The 13,583-nt window shown below is 37.3% G+C and overlaps 1 pseudogene; it reads right to left on the minus strand.

The window, feature by feature from the left end:
- LOC131394916 (organic anion transporter 7-like) overlaps positions 1–5,499 on the minus strand; it is a 40,409-nt pseudogene extending 34,910 nt beyond the window's left edge.
- Between the last annotated feature and the right edge of the window lie 8,084 nt (positions 5,500–13,583).

The following is a 13,583-nucleotide window of genomic DNA, read 5'->3' on the forward strand; positions in this document are numbered from 1 at the left end:
TGTACAACTGAAAAGAATGAGTATTCTGCTATTTTGGGTTGGAATGTTTTATATATATCTATTAAGCCCATTTGTTGTAGTGATTCATTTAAGGCCATTGCTTCCTTGTTGACTTTCTGTCTGGATTATCTATCTATTGATGTAAATTGGGTTTAGAGGTCCTATATTATTATTGTGTTGCTGTCAATTTCTCCCTTAAGGTCTGTTAGTAGTTGCTTTATATACTTTGGTACTTCTGTGTTAGATGCATATGTATTCATAAGTGGTATGGCCTCTTGGTGGAATGTCCCTTTTATCACTATATACTTCCTCTCTTTATCTCTCATTGTCTTTTTTATGTCGAAGTCTGCTTTGTCTGATATAAGTATGGCAACACCTGTTTTCTTTGCTTGCCATTTGCTTGGAGTATCATTTTCCATCCCTTCACTCTGAGCCTATGTTTGTCTTAAGAGATGGTATGTGTTTCCTAGAGGCAGCATATTGTTGGGTCTTGTTTTTTAATCAATCCAGCCACTCTGTGTCTTTTTTTTTTTTTTGGAGAATTCAATCCATTTACATTTAGAATGATTATTGATATATGAGGGCTTAATACTGCCATTTTATCTCCTGTTTTCCAGTTGTTCTATATTTTCATTGTTTCTTTTCCTTTGTCTCCCTAACTACAATTTCAATTTGGTAGTTTTCTGTGATTTTTTTCCGTTTTCTCTTTATTTATGATTTGGGGCTTTGCTCTGATTTTTTGTTTAGTGGTTACCATGAGGTTTGTATAAAAGATCTCATAGAAGAGATAGTCCATTTTCTGATAGCATCTTATCTGCATTAGCCTATGCAGCTTCCATCCCTTTCCTCTTCCCCTTCTGAGTTATTTTGTCAGAAACTCTTCTTTTTTTGTGTTGTCAGTGAGTGACAAATTAAAGTGTTTGTTGTTACTTTTCGTGCTTTCTTTTCTTTTATCTTTTATTTATTTATGTATTTATTTATTTATTTATTTATTTATTTTTTTGTTTATTGCAGTAACATTGGTTTATAACATTGTAAAAATTTCAGGTGTACATCATTGTACTTCTATTTCTGCATAGATTACATCATGTTCACCACCAAAATACTAATTACAACCCATCACCACACACATGTACTGAATTATCCCTTTCACCCTCCTCCCTCCCCCCTTCCCCTCTGGTAACCACCAATCCAATCTCTGTCCCTATGTGTTTGTTTATTGTTGTTATTATCTACTACTTAATGAAGGAAATCATACGGTATTTGATCTTCTCCCTCTGACTTGTTTCACTTTGCATTATACCCTCAATGTCCATCCATGTTGTCACAAATGGCTGGATTTCATCGTTTCTTATGGCTGAGTAGTATTCTCAGCTTTTATTTCTTTTACCAAGCTCTATGCTCCTTTCTCCCTCTCTTCTCCCTCTGGAATACCTATAATTCTTATATTTATTTTCCTAATTGAGTAGGATATTTCTTGAATAATATCTTCATTTAAAAAATATCTTAGTTTGCTCTCCTCATTCCAGCCTTTGTATTTGACACAACACAACTTTCTTTTCTTTTCTTTTTTTTGCATGGTGAAAGGGGCAAAGGGACACATATGTATTGTGATGGATAAAAACTAGGCTATTGATGGTGAGCATGATGCAGTCTATACAGAAACTGATATATAATAATGTACACCTAAAATTACAGTATGTTATGACCAATGTGAACTCAAGAAAATAATTTTAAAAAATGACTTAGCTTTGCTTGCACTGTGGGTAGGTATCAACTTGAGGGAAAAGCTTTAGATCTTCTCACGTCTTTTCTGAGCACCTGCTTTGCTGGGCATTGCATGTGGATTCCTAAATTCCACTTTATATATGGTTGCTTTTGAATGTTTTGATTTTGCAAAGAGTCTCAACCAAGCTTCTCCTTCCTTACACAGTTTATAGAATGTCTTCATTAGTGCTTATTGTATGTCAAAATGTTTTCATATTAAAACTCAGAAAACAAAAAAAATATAAGAAAACTTCCAAATCTTATTAAGGGTATCTACCATAATCCTACAACTCACATTATACTCAAGAGTGAAGGGCTCACTGCTTCTATCTAAGGTCAGAATAAGACAAGGTTATCTCTCAACACTTTCATTAGGCATTGTACTGAATGTTGCATCCTTTGGCAGAAGAAGAGTAAAAGGCAAAAGATAGGAAAATAATAAGTAAAACTATCCTTACTGGCAGATGAAAAGACAATGTAGGAGAAAACTTTAAGGAATTCACGATAAAGCTACTAGAACTAATAAATAAATTTGTCAAGATGATAGTTGGTAAGGCAATATACAAAAGTCAAGTACCTTTCTATGTAGTAGCAATGAATAATTAGAAATCAAAGTTACACAAAACAACTTCATAGCATCAAAAACTAAGTTAATTAGAAATAAATTTAATGGAAAAAAATGCAAGACTGGTCCCACAAACTATGAACATTGAAAAAAAGAAATTAAAAAAAAGTTAATTGACGGAAGCTCCATAATGTCCAAAGATCATAAAATTCAATATGTTAAAAATGGCAATCTTAACGTAAACTGCTTTATAGATTCAGTGTGATCCAATAGAATTCTAAAGAGAACAAATTTTCTAACCTCCAACAAAATAAGATAGCTTGGGTGTTTTTGGCTGTACCTAAGTATAGCTGTCTAGTATGTAATCATTTTTATTTTGTTTGTTCTGACAGGCTAAATGGTTTTCAAATTCATCCATATTACTGCACAGAGCAGTTTCTTAATTTCCTTTACTGTATATGAATTCATTATGTAAATATCTGGCATCTTATTTATCCATTCTACTACTAATAGGCTTCTAGATTGTTTCCAGTATTGGGATATTATGAATAGTTGAGAGTGTTATTTTAAAAATATCAGTTTGGTCATGTCCTTTTCCTACACAGAATCCTTTAGTTTTTCCTCTTAGCTTTCTGATGAAGTTCAAAATCCTTAGCTTATCTCGTCCCCTCAACCACAGCTAGTTCTGCACTGTAATCTGCTACTAGGCTTCTTCCATCCCCCACCTCTACTACCCTGTCATCCTTACAATTTATATAACTATATTCTTTTTTTCTCACTTCAAATTGCTTTGTTTATTGCTTTTATAACATATTTTTTATTGAGATAACTTTGGTTTATCACATTATACAGATTACAGGTGTACATCACTATATTTTCATTTCTGTGTAGACTACATCATGTCGACCACCCAAAGAATAATTACAATCCATCACCATTCTCATGTGCCCAATTACCCCTTTTGTAACCTCCCTCATCCCTTCGCCTCTGGTAACCACCAGTCTAATCTCTGTATCTGTATGTTTGTTTGTTGTTGTTTTTATATATCTATATTTTCTTATGACACTGTCACAGAAGGGCACATTACTGGACTGTTGAAAATTAACACTCTGACTCTGAACTCTTTTATATGTTACATTTACTGTGATATATTTAGTGTTCACATTTCTCAGCTGAGACAACAGTTAATATTATTCTGGTGAATGGTAAGGGGCACCTCATGTCCTCTGTCTCCCTGAGGAGAGACATGGTTGGGTGTTGGTAATGATTTCAGAAGAGGTCTGTTTCAGAAGAGGTACTGTGAGGCACAGAATGTCCCAAACTATTCACATGACAAACTGTGACACTGTTGTTATTAGGTTAATTACCTTACATTATTATAATACTTACCTTTAAAAACCTGTTTTTGCAAAACCAAAAATTAAGGTTACTGGCATAATTTTTCAACACACCACCAATGACACACTGCTCTATACCCCACAGGTTTTCTAGAAAAATCTACCCATCACACTAGGGCAACTAGGCGGTGATGACTGCTCTGGGAAGCCACAACCATTCAGCTCACAGGGTCCAGGAACATGGAACCCCTGGCCAAGGCCAATGAAACAGTTTTCCATATCTATGTCTTCAAAGATGCTGAACGTCATGCCATGAAATATTTTGCTCTCCATTCCCATAGGTAACACTTTCTCATGTTTCTAAACCACATGTTATAGCACCTCCTCTATACATCGTGTCCTGATGGGTTCCCAGATCTCATGGAAATGTCATTACTATGTCCTGTACACCAAGCTCAATGTTGAAAAAATAGCACTCATCACAGTAATTAATTCTCCATTTGTATTTCTTTAACATTGGAGACCAAGGCAGCTCTAGGACAGTGTAATTTGCAATATTTATTTCTTAGTGAAAGAATGATACATAAATTGATGAAAATATCCAGGAGTAAAGAGAGTGGTGATCCAGAGACTCTCACCTGTCTGATAAATAGCCATATGTGATGCTTCCCACCAGCATTCCAGCCATGAATAAGAATCTAGACACTGAGATCAGTGACTGAAATTCACATACCAGGTCCCACTGGAAGAGAAGGAAACTTGCAAAGGAGAGCTCCACAGCAGCTCATAACCCCTCCATGGAAACAGCTTAACATTACTTGCATATTTTAGAATATTGGCCCCTATCTTCCTCACCAGTTTCCCTTTCTAAATTACTTCACCTTCCCATTCAGATCTCAGCTTAATCATAAATATTTTCTGGAAGCCTCCTCTGTAACTGTAAGTTATTGATGCTCTGTTTTATTCCATGCTCACTGGTTTGCAAGCTTGGCTACAGAGTGCAATTATTTGAGTTATAAAATTTTATTCATGCCTGAATTTCATCGCAGTCCTTCTTATATGACTGTTCTGGGGTACAAGCTGAGCATGGATGTTTTCATCAACCTTTCAAATATTTATAATTTGCAACAAAACGGTAAGCATTATTGACCTAGCATAACATTTAAAGCACATTACACAAATTACTTGCTTAAACTCTCATCCTTCCAAGAATGAAAGCACTATGAGAGAGGGTTCATGTCTATTTTTGAATTTATCATTATTATTATTTATGTAACTGCCTAGCGTTTAATAGAGAAGCAATTAATATTTGCTGAAAGAATGAAGAATGAGTACCTGTGTAGTGACTAAAGGCTTGAAGAATCTTCTTTATTTGTTCTACCTCTAAACCACTACACAATGTACTCATAGGAGGTAAATGGGGCCTCTTACCTCAGTCACGATGGTGAAGGAGAAGGAGCTTTTGTCATACACACAGCCATTCACACACGGCTCTGTGTCTGGCTCACTCATGTCAGGGAAGGTCCCCTTCAGGTAAAGGAGCTGCCACTGGGGGAGGAGGAAGTGACACTTCTCTAGCCTCAAGTTTGAATCTAGTGGGATGGGGATTCTCAGGAGGGTGTCTTGGCTGAGGATCGTAGTACCATTAGCAGAGATAGTGTCATTGTCAAGAGTGTCGACCTAGCAACGGTGACCAGGGACAGCTGCAGTGAAGTTCTCCAACAGCATATGAAGGTACACTATGAGGTTGGAGATAAAAAGGAAAGCCATCTGACAGATCTGGAATCTTCCTAGACTGCCAGCTTGATCCAGAAAGTCCTGAAAGGCCATGGAGGCTGAACAGGTGATCCCCAAGATGAGGCAAAGTGACTGTATCTTGAAACGTTCAAGGGGAGATAATGTTTCCTTCCACACATCACACTAACTGTGGGTTGATCCAGACCACACTTTCTTCTCAGTTGACCCTGTCTCACCTCCAAAGCAGGGCCATGGGAGGTTTCTCTCCAAATTGCGTTAGGGTCAGGTATGTAGCCATTTTCATTAGTCACAGAGAGAAATATTTTGATGAGGTACTGCCAGCAGTTGACAAATCTGTTAAAGATGTACTTTGTAAAAATTCTTGTCCTCAGCTGTCCTCAGCAGTGCTTCAAAGCCAGCATTGGACTTTTATCTACAGAATCTTAGTAAACAATCTAAAACTAACCTGCTAGATGGGATGCAGTTTTCCCAGACAATCTAATTGGTGAGACTCAGAAGTGAAATGCTTTTTTATTTTTCTTTGAAAAGAGGAAACAGCGTTTTGCTTGTCTAGTACTGAATTTTGATTAAAAGAGTTAATGAAAACAGTCCTGAGTTAAATTAAAGCAAATGAAATATGATGCAGTCCTTCCCTTTTTGTAAGTGACATTCTGCTTTGGTTCAAATCATACCACAAACTCACACTGAAAATAAGTTATCTGAGGGGCTGACCCCATGGCCTAGTCGTTGTTTGGCATGCTCTGCTTTGGGGGCCAGGTTAATGGGTTTGGATCCTGAGCACAGACATACACCACTCCTCAGCCTTGCTGTGGCAGCCACCTACATATAAAATAGGGGAAGATTGGCACAGATGTTAGCTCAGGGCTAATTTCCCTCAGCAAAAAAAAAAAAAAGTTACTTGAAATGGGGCAGAGTGGAGAGTGATGGAGGGCAGAAGGGTAAACCAGTGGTAAGCTCTCATAGAGGTTTATTGATTCATCCAGATAATATTTGTGAAAACTTTTTCTCTGCTAGTTCTAGGAATACGGTAATGTGTCAGATAAAGTCTTCATGACTCTTAAAGTCCAGTGAGTAAGGGAGAAGTAAATACATAATTACACTCTGATTTCACAAAATTCCTATCTGTTATGGGCACAGTGTGTTAGGGAAGAATTGAAGAGAAAATATAGGATAAAATGCCATAGCTCTATGGATTAACACTAAATCATCTATAAAAAATTTCTTTATTTATAACTTTATTGAGATATAATTCAAATATCTTGTGTTAAAAAGCAAAATTCAGGGGCCAGCCCCATGGCATGGTGGTTAGAGTGTGCACACTCAGCTGCTGGCGACCCGGGTTCGGATCCTAGGCTCACACCCGGCTCCGCTTGTCAGGCCATGCTGTAGTGGCTCTCACGTAGAATGGAAGAGGATGGGCATGGATGTTGGCTCGGGGCCGGTCTTCCTCAGCAAGGAGAGGAGGATTGGCATTGGTGTTGGCTTGGGGATGATCTTCCTCACACACACACAAAAAAATTGAGTAAATTTGAAGATCTAACTGGTTTTCTTAAACAGTTCATGAATCAAACAGCATCCCATCTTGCTATTAGAAGGGCACTATAAGGAGTTATATAAAGTGGAAGGTTTTTATAGGAAGGAGTGTTTGGTAAGGAAATCATTAGCAAAAGAAAAGAAAGGATTATTTTGGGTCAGAGCATGTTCTTTATTGGGAGAATGGGAACTGGCATGGGTTTTATCATGCAGGTTACCTTACTTGTGCAACTCAGGAAATTTCAGATTGACTGCTAAGTGTCAGATTCCCGGGAGGGCTCAAACTGTAATTAAGTCTTTTTTTGCTGTCATGGTGGCCATTTTGGTCTTGTTGTTTCTTTGTTTTATCATTTCTCCCCATTTAATTAAAACTCTCAACCTAACTGAGAGATGTAATAAAAAATTAAGGCATTAGCACCACACCACTCTCAGCCACCAATCCATAGCTCTCATGCCTTTTTCTAATCTTCTGTGTGATATTTGTTGATCATGATGTTTCTGCTTAATCCCTGTGATACTTACAGGTCATGTATTCAGATTCACAGTCTTTAAGTCAGTCATTCTCTTTGCTCCTTTTCTGACATTCCAGTCTTAGGGAGATCATTTGCTTGGTGGTTAGCAGCTACAAACATACGCTTAAAGCTTTTGAGAGAACACAACATGCCAGAGAGATATTGTGCTCGTAATAAGCAGGATAATTCACAATGTTTGGAGTGCACCTCAGAGCCATGGTCCCTAAGACACAAACCAATCTATAGAAGGTCTCATTGAAGGAGTCACCCTCTTAAGCCAAGTGGCTGCTCAATGATCTTATGTAGCTGAGTTTCAACTTCCCCAGGAGTGTTGATCCAGGTACAGCAGGTGGTGTTGGTCACAGCACAGACACCTCCTTGCTCAGCTAAAAGAAAATCAAGGCTATCCTATTATCAAGAAAAACCAGGATGGCTAAGAATATTTGTTGAGCAGCTATTGCTTTAACAGCAGATTCTGTAATATTTTCAAAAGCTAAAGAAAGGTTTCTGATCAGAGCTTCATTTATATTTACTCCTAATCAGGGAAGTAGGGATCTGTCAAAGGGAGCTAATTTTGAATTAATGAATGCCTCCTTTTGTGTCCTATCTAGAATAGTTAGGGGCATAGTTAGATAACACAAGAGGCATTGCCCATCTAGGCATTCATAAGTCCAAGGAGAATGATAACCACCATAGACATAGATACATCCTTTTGGGGCACAAATTACTTCCACTAAGGTGGCACTGTTAACGGATTCATTCACAAGAATTGTTGCATTTGCCTGTTCAAGCTGGAGTCAGTTAGAATTGCCTCCTAGTTTGAAATAAAAAGTTGTTCTAAATTCCAGAGTTTACTCCCCTTAGCAATGGCCTGGGAGATACAGCTGAGGGCGTTATCTTTGCAGGTCAGTGCCAGGGTAAAGGAAAGAAAAAAAAGAAGTAAAGGGTTTCATGTTTAGCTAAAGTAAGAAGTCTTGATCTGGTCTCTTGGGTAGAAGTAGTCTACATGAATGTCAGCTACTTCTCCTCCTAGTCAGTTTGACTTGGAGGTCCCCAGTATTTGTGCAAAATCAGATGTCAGTACTATACAATGCCTTCCAGTTTTGAAGCAGTGTCAGTGGTCAGGATCACTTGGACAATCCCTTCCATTGGGACTTGAGGGCTGTCTTGCTCTGATCATACTTCCAGAATACCTAGTCACCAGTCTCTAGAATGTGATGAACAGGATCCTTTAAATTGGGATCTGAGCAAGCTTCTTTAACGTATTGACGACAGGCTTGAGCATAAGACATTAGAGACTTACAGTAGCTGGTCATACTAGCACGAGCCAACAAGGTATCAGCAGAAGGCTGTGTACAAATAGACATTGGTCTGTCAGTGACCATCTCATGTGGAGTGAGTTTACATTTTCCAAAGTGGGTACTGAGAGAAGTTGGCAAGAGCAATGACAATATCTTAGTAAGGAGGAGTCCCGTCTTCAGGTATATAACAAAATCTCAAAGAAAATCAACAGGACTAGAATCTAATATCTGCAAAGGTGCAAACATAATTTTTCTCTCTAAAATTACCTCTATCCTTTACTAAAGATAATCACAGTAAAACGAATTTTTTTATATTAAAACATGGCCTGATTATTTATATAAGTGAAATAAGAATACTGACTGAGTCTTTCTGAATTCTGAGGGATCAGGGATCAGAAAACATAAATGATTTATCATTCTTCACAAAGGTATATCTTTCCAAATTATCGATAGCTTAAGTGAAAATATTTCTTTAGATCTGTAAAAACATTAAGGCCATTAGTTCTTTGACCATGCCTGATAATTGAGAGTGACAAGAATATTGATAATTCCAAAAGTTTGCAAGGTTTTCTTTAAGACTTGTATGATTTTCCCAGTGAAGTGAGTGCCTCAATCACTGGAGATTGTGGAAGGTATACCCCAAGTGGAAAAGATATTTTCTAACAGTTTCTTTGCCACTGTGAGGGCATCAGCCTTTTGACATGGGAAGTCTCCAACCCATCCAGTAAACATACAGCTGATAACAGGAACATATTGATAACTCATACTAAGTGGCAGTTGAATGAAGTCCAGCTGCAGGTGTTTAAAGGATCCAGAGGGAGGAGGTCTGAAGCCTCAGGAGACAAAAATAGTTTTTCTTAAATGTGCTATGGTGGGTGAAGGAATGTGAATTCAAAAAATGGGATTTGCCAGGGAGTCAGAAGAAACTAGCTGCCATCTTGGGTTTCCCATAACCCTAACAGTCATCGTTGACTCATCTTAATTTCTGTGATTCAGAGGCATACTGTCGTCACGTTAGAAGGACATCAGGTTGGCAAAAGTCTGACAATAAGGCGTTATTTTTTGCAGAAGCAGAATGGACTTCAACCACATGTGCCACTATGTTTATAGATTCTGTTGCTGCTACCTTTGCATGAAAGTCAGCTAGGGCATTTTCCTGATACTTGGGTAGGTCCTTTTAGTGTGGGCGTCAATTTTGATGACAGCAATTTCAGAAGGGAAAAGAATAGCAGTAAGAAGATCATTTACTTGTTGCCCATTTTTGATTGGGGTCCCAGCGGTTGTCATACAACATTTTAAGAATATAAGTGGAATTACAAGTGGTAAAATTATACCAGATTATATATCTGATTTCCAGGAATTTCACAAAGTTTCTAGAACACTTATATACCTATTCAAATACAACATAAACAAGGCATAGTATTACTCCTTATTTGAGAATGCTTCCTATGTAATTTAACATATCTTTTACTATTAAGAAGACTCAGCTTTTCCTAAGTAATCAAAGACCTGAGAAAGCACAGAAAATTCTTTTGATAAAACATAAAATCCTTACTTTTCTCTCATAATCTCTTATCTGGAGCAGACCTAATAGTCCAAGAAAACTGTATCCACTGGCAGATAAAAGAAAATTAGTTTCTAATTTTACATAGGTAGACTACTGATATTAAAGTTTACTTTTAAAATCCTTAAAATAACAATTTAATTTTTGTCAGCCTGGTCACACAATAAAAAATCCTCTTTGTCTCTTTTTTCTATATGCATTTCATTTTTACTCCATTTTTCTCCTTCCCATTCTGAAAAATTTACTCTCATTTCCCTTAACAAAATACATCTTCATATTAGAATTTTTCACCTATAAAAACCTTAATTTCTAAGTGAAAAATAAGGCAATAAGCATTATGAACTGTCTTGTATATTAACATTCTGTAGATTGGCAGATTTATAAATATACATATATTTTTTTAATAATTTTATTTATTTATTTTTCCCCCAAAGCCCCAGTAGATAGTTGTATGTCATAGTTGCACATCCTTCTAGTTGCTGTATTTGGGACTTGGTGTCAGCATGGCCGGAGAACCGGCGCGTCAGTGCGTGCCTGGGATCCGAACCCAGGCCACCAGCAGCGGAGTACGCACACTTAGCCACTAAGCCATGGGGCTGGCCCTATAAATATTTTTTATAATTATCAGAAACATACGCTTTTTCATAGAAAATTTCTCAGTGTGGCATAAAGCACGTCCACTAATAGACCCAGATTTATTTTTAGTTTCTCTGCAGTAGAAAGCCAAAATTAGACAAACCTATGTTCAATAACGAATGTTTCACTATTTCGTCTTACTTGCTAATGACGTAGATATTTAGTGAATTTCCCATCATTGAATTTAACTTAGCAAATCTCTAAAGTTTCAAGTTACCAAAAAAATTTTGGAATCTATTTTTAAGTAGATATACCATAAAATATAATTGTTGCCAAAAAGTTTATCTATAATCTCTTATCCAAATTGCATCCATATAAATTATTTGCTCCCAAAATTTACATTTAGATTATCCATAAAAACTTCATGAAACATTGCACAAAATCAGCCATCATTTGAAGTCATTTTTTTCTGACAAATTTTGCAACAGAGGTAACATAAGTTTGACTAGTAAACCTAGGTGGAATAAAAATTGTTTATGTGCATTATGTTCTATGTTGGTAACTTTAAAGATATGTATGTTTAGTTAAATCACCAGACTTAAGCTAGCTTTTATACCTAATATATTCCCAGATCACATGAACTTGAAAAGCATTTGGGTAGTTTGTATGATATTTCTGAGAATTTTAGAGTGCCCAATCCTTACAAGTGGTTGACCTTTAACCCACTTAAATAGAGCTCTTTTATAAATTACTTTTAGTAATACCATCTGGAGGTAGAAAATACCACATATCTACTATAGATATATATAGATGCACAGACAGGTACATAAACAGACACAAACAGAGAGCTTATAGTTACTGATATTTGTGGAGAAGATTTGCAAGATTTCTCATTAGCCCAGTTTTTTTTTTTTTATGAGGAAGATTGGCCCTGAGCTAACATCTGCCTATCCTCCTCTTTTGTTTTTTGCTGAGGAAGACTGGCCTTGGGCTAACATCCATGCCCATTTTCCTCTACTTTATATGGGACGCCTGCCACAGCATGGCCTGACAAGTGGTGCATCGGTGTGCACCCGGGATCCGAACTGCCGAACCCCGGGCCACTGCAGCAGAGCGCACGCACTTAACCACTTGTGCCACTGGGCCGGCCCCTCATTAGCCCAGTTTTTAAATTCTTTCTGTCATTTTTTTTCCTTCTAATGAGAAACACTGCATTTCAAAGACTGGCTTTTAGGTCCTAGTGAAGTTGGGGGTAGAAAATCTACATCACAAAAGCACAGAGAAAATATCCAAGTTTCTTCAAGATGGAGTTTTTGGGGCATATTTGCAGGAAAATTCTGTTCCTAACATCCCAGTATCTACAAATATTTTGAGATAAATAGGGAATGTTTTGGGATTGGCAAGAAGGACTAACACACCCATCCACTTTCTGTTGGATTGTGTCTTTCCCTCTGAGTATATTGTTTCAATTTAACTTAGGGGAGGAGCAATACAACAAATTCCTATTAGGCTCTGAATATCAGTTTTCAATTAGGCCAAAAGTCTGATCATAAAGTTATTAAATCCTTGTAAATATCTTGTCCGTTTCAGCGGGAACAGAGTAAATATTTGTGGCAGTATTGGACAACTTCATTAATTTTAATTTTAGTTTCCTTTTGGCTGTTTAATGAAATAATACAGCAGTTTACCAGGAAATCCTTCAGTTTCCCATTAATTTTGGGAGAAGCCCACACCAGGATCCTCCTTCAAATGTAGATATGGGGTTGTGTACAAGGCCATTAACTTGGCAAGATTTTGTTCATGGTTGTGTAGTCTTTTCAGAGTGGAGGAACAATTCAGACACAAGACTGCTAGAATAAATCCTCAAGTAGAGGAGGAAAAAGGTGGCAATAGGAGTTATTTCAGTGTTACATCAGTCTTACAGTCTTTTGTTTTACGTACGTCTTATCTCTTTAAATTTTATGAATCTTTTGCAGTGAATCTTTCAGTGCTGAATCTTGAAGACTTTTGTAAGCTTCTGCATTGATTTTATCTAATTGGGATGTTTCCCATAATGACCACTGTAATTCTAGGTTGTATTTAGTCAAATTTTGCCATTTTTGCAAATAGCTACTACTCCCAGGACCACAGGTCTTAGATGTAAAATAAACAGATGTGCCAGAAGGTGGTGCACTCAATGTTTTGAAACTGGAGGATCTCATTTCTTTTAGTTAAGGAGTTTGGATTTCTCTGAGCCAAACTAATACCTAAGAGGGTCTTGCCATAGGGTTGGGAGGTGGCAAGTGCTTTAACGGCCTTTAAATGCTTAATCTGTGCCCACCAATTTTGCAGTTTTTTTCTTCAGAGATTCCCATAACCAATTAGCCTTGATTTAATATTTACCTGAGCAGTCCTACTGAACCCAGTCCTGCTTAAATGAGATCCAGTCCAATCCCAGACCCAGTGTGGTTCTTAAATCATAGCCAGTCCAACTCTGGCTAATAAACACCAAGAATTCCCATGGAACTTTGGGCTGGGGGGAATGATTGAACAATCAAATCCCTTACAATGGAGACTGTGGAGCAATTCCAAACTAAATAGAGAGGTAAACCTGCCACAAACAGTACCCAACATTGAAACTGAGAGCTGATTCCAAATAATTGGGGAATTGCAGACTAAACCATCAGCAGT

The sequence above is a fragment of the Diceros bicornis genome, chromosome 31 (assembly GCF_020826845.1).
Source record: "Diceros bicornis minor isolate mBicDic1 chromosome 31, mDicBic1.mat.cur, whole genome shotgun sequence".
Classification (NCBI taxonomy): domain Eukaryota; kingdom Metazoa; phylum Chordata; class Mammalia; order Perissodactyla; family Rhinocerotidae; genus Diceros; species Diceros bicornis.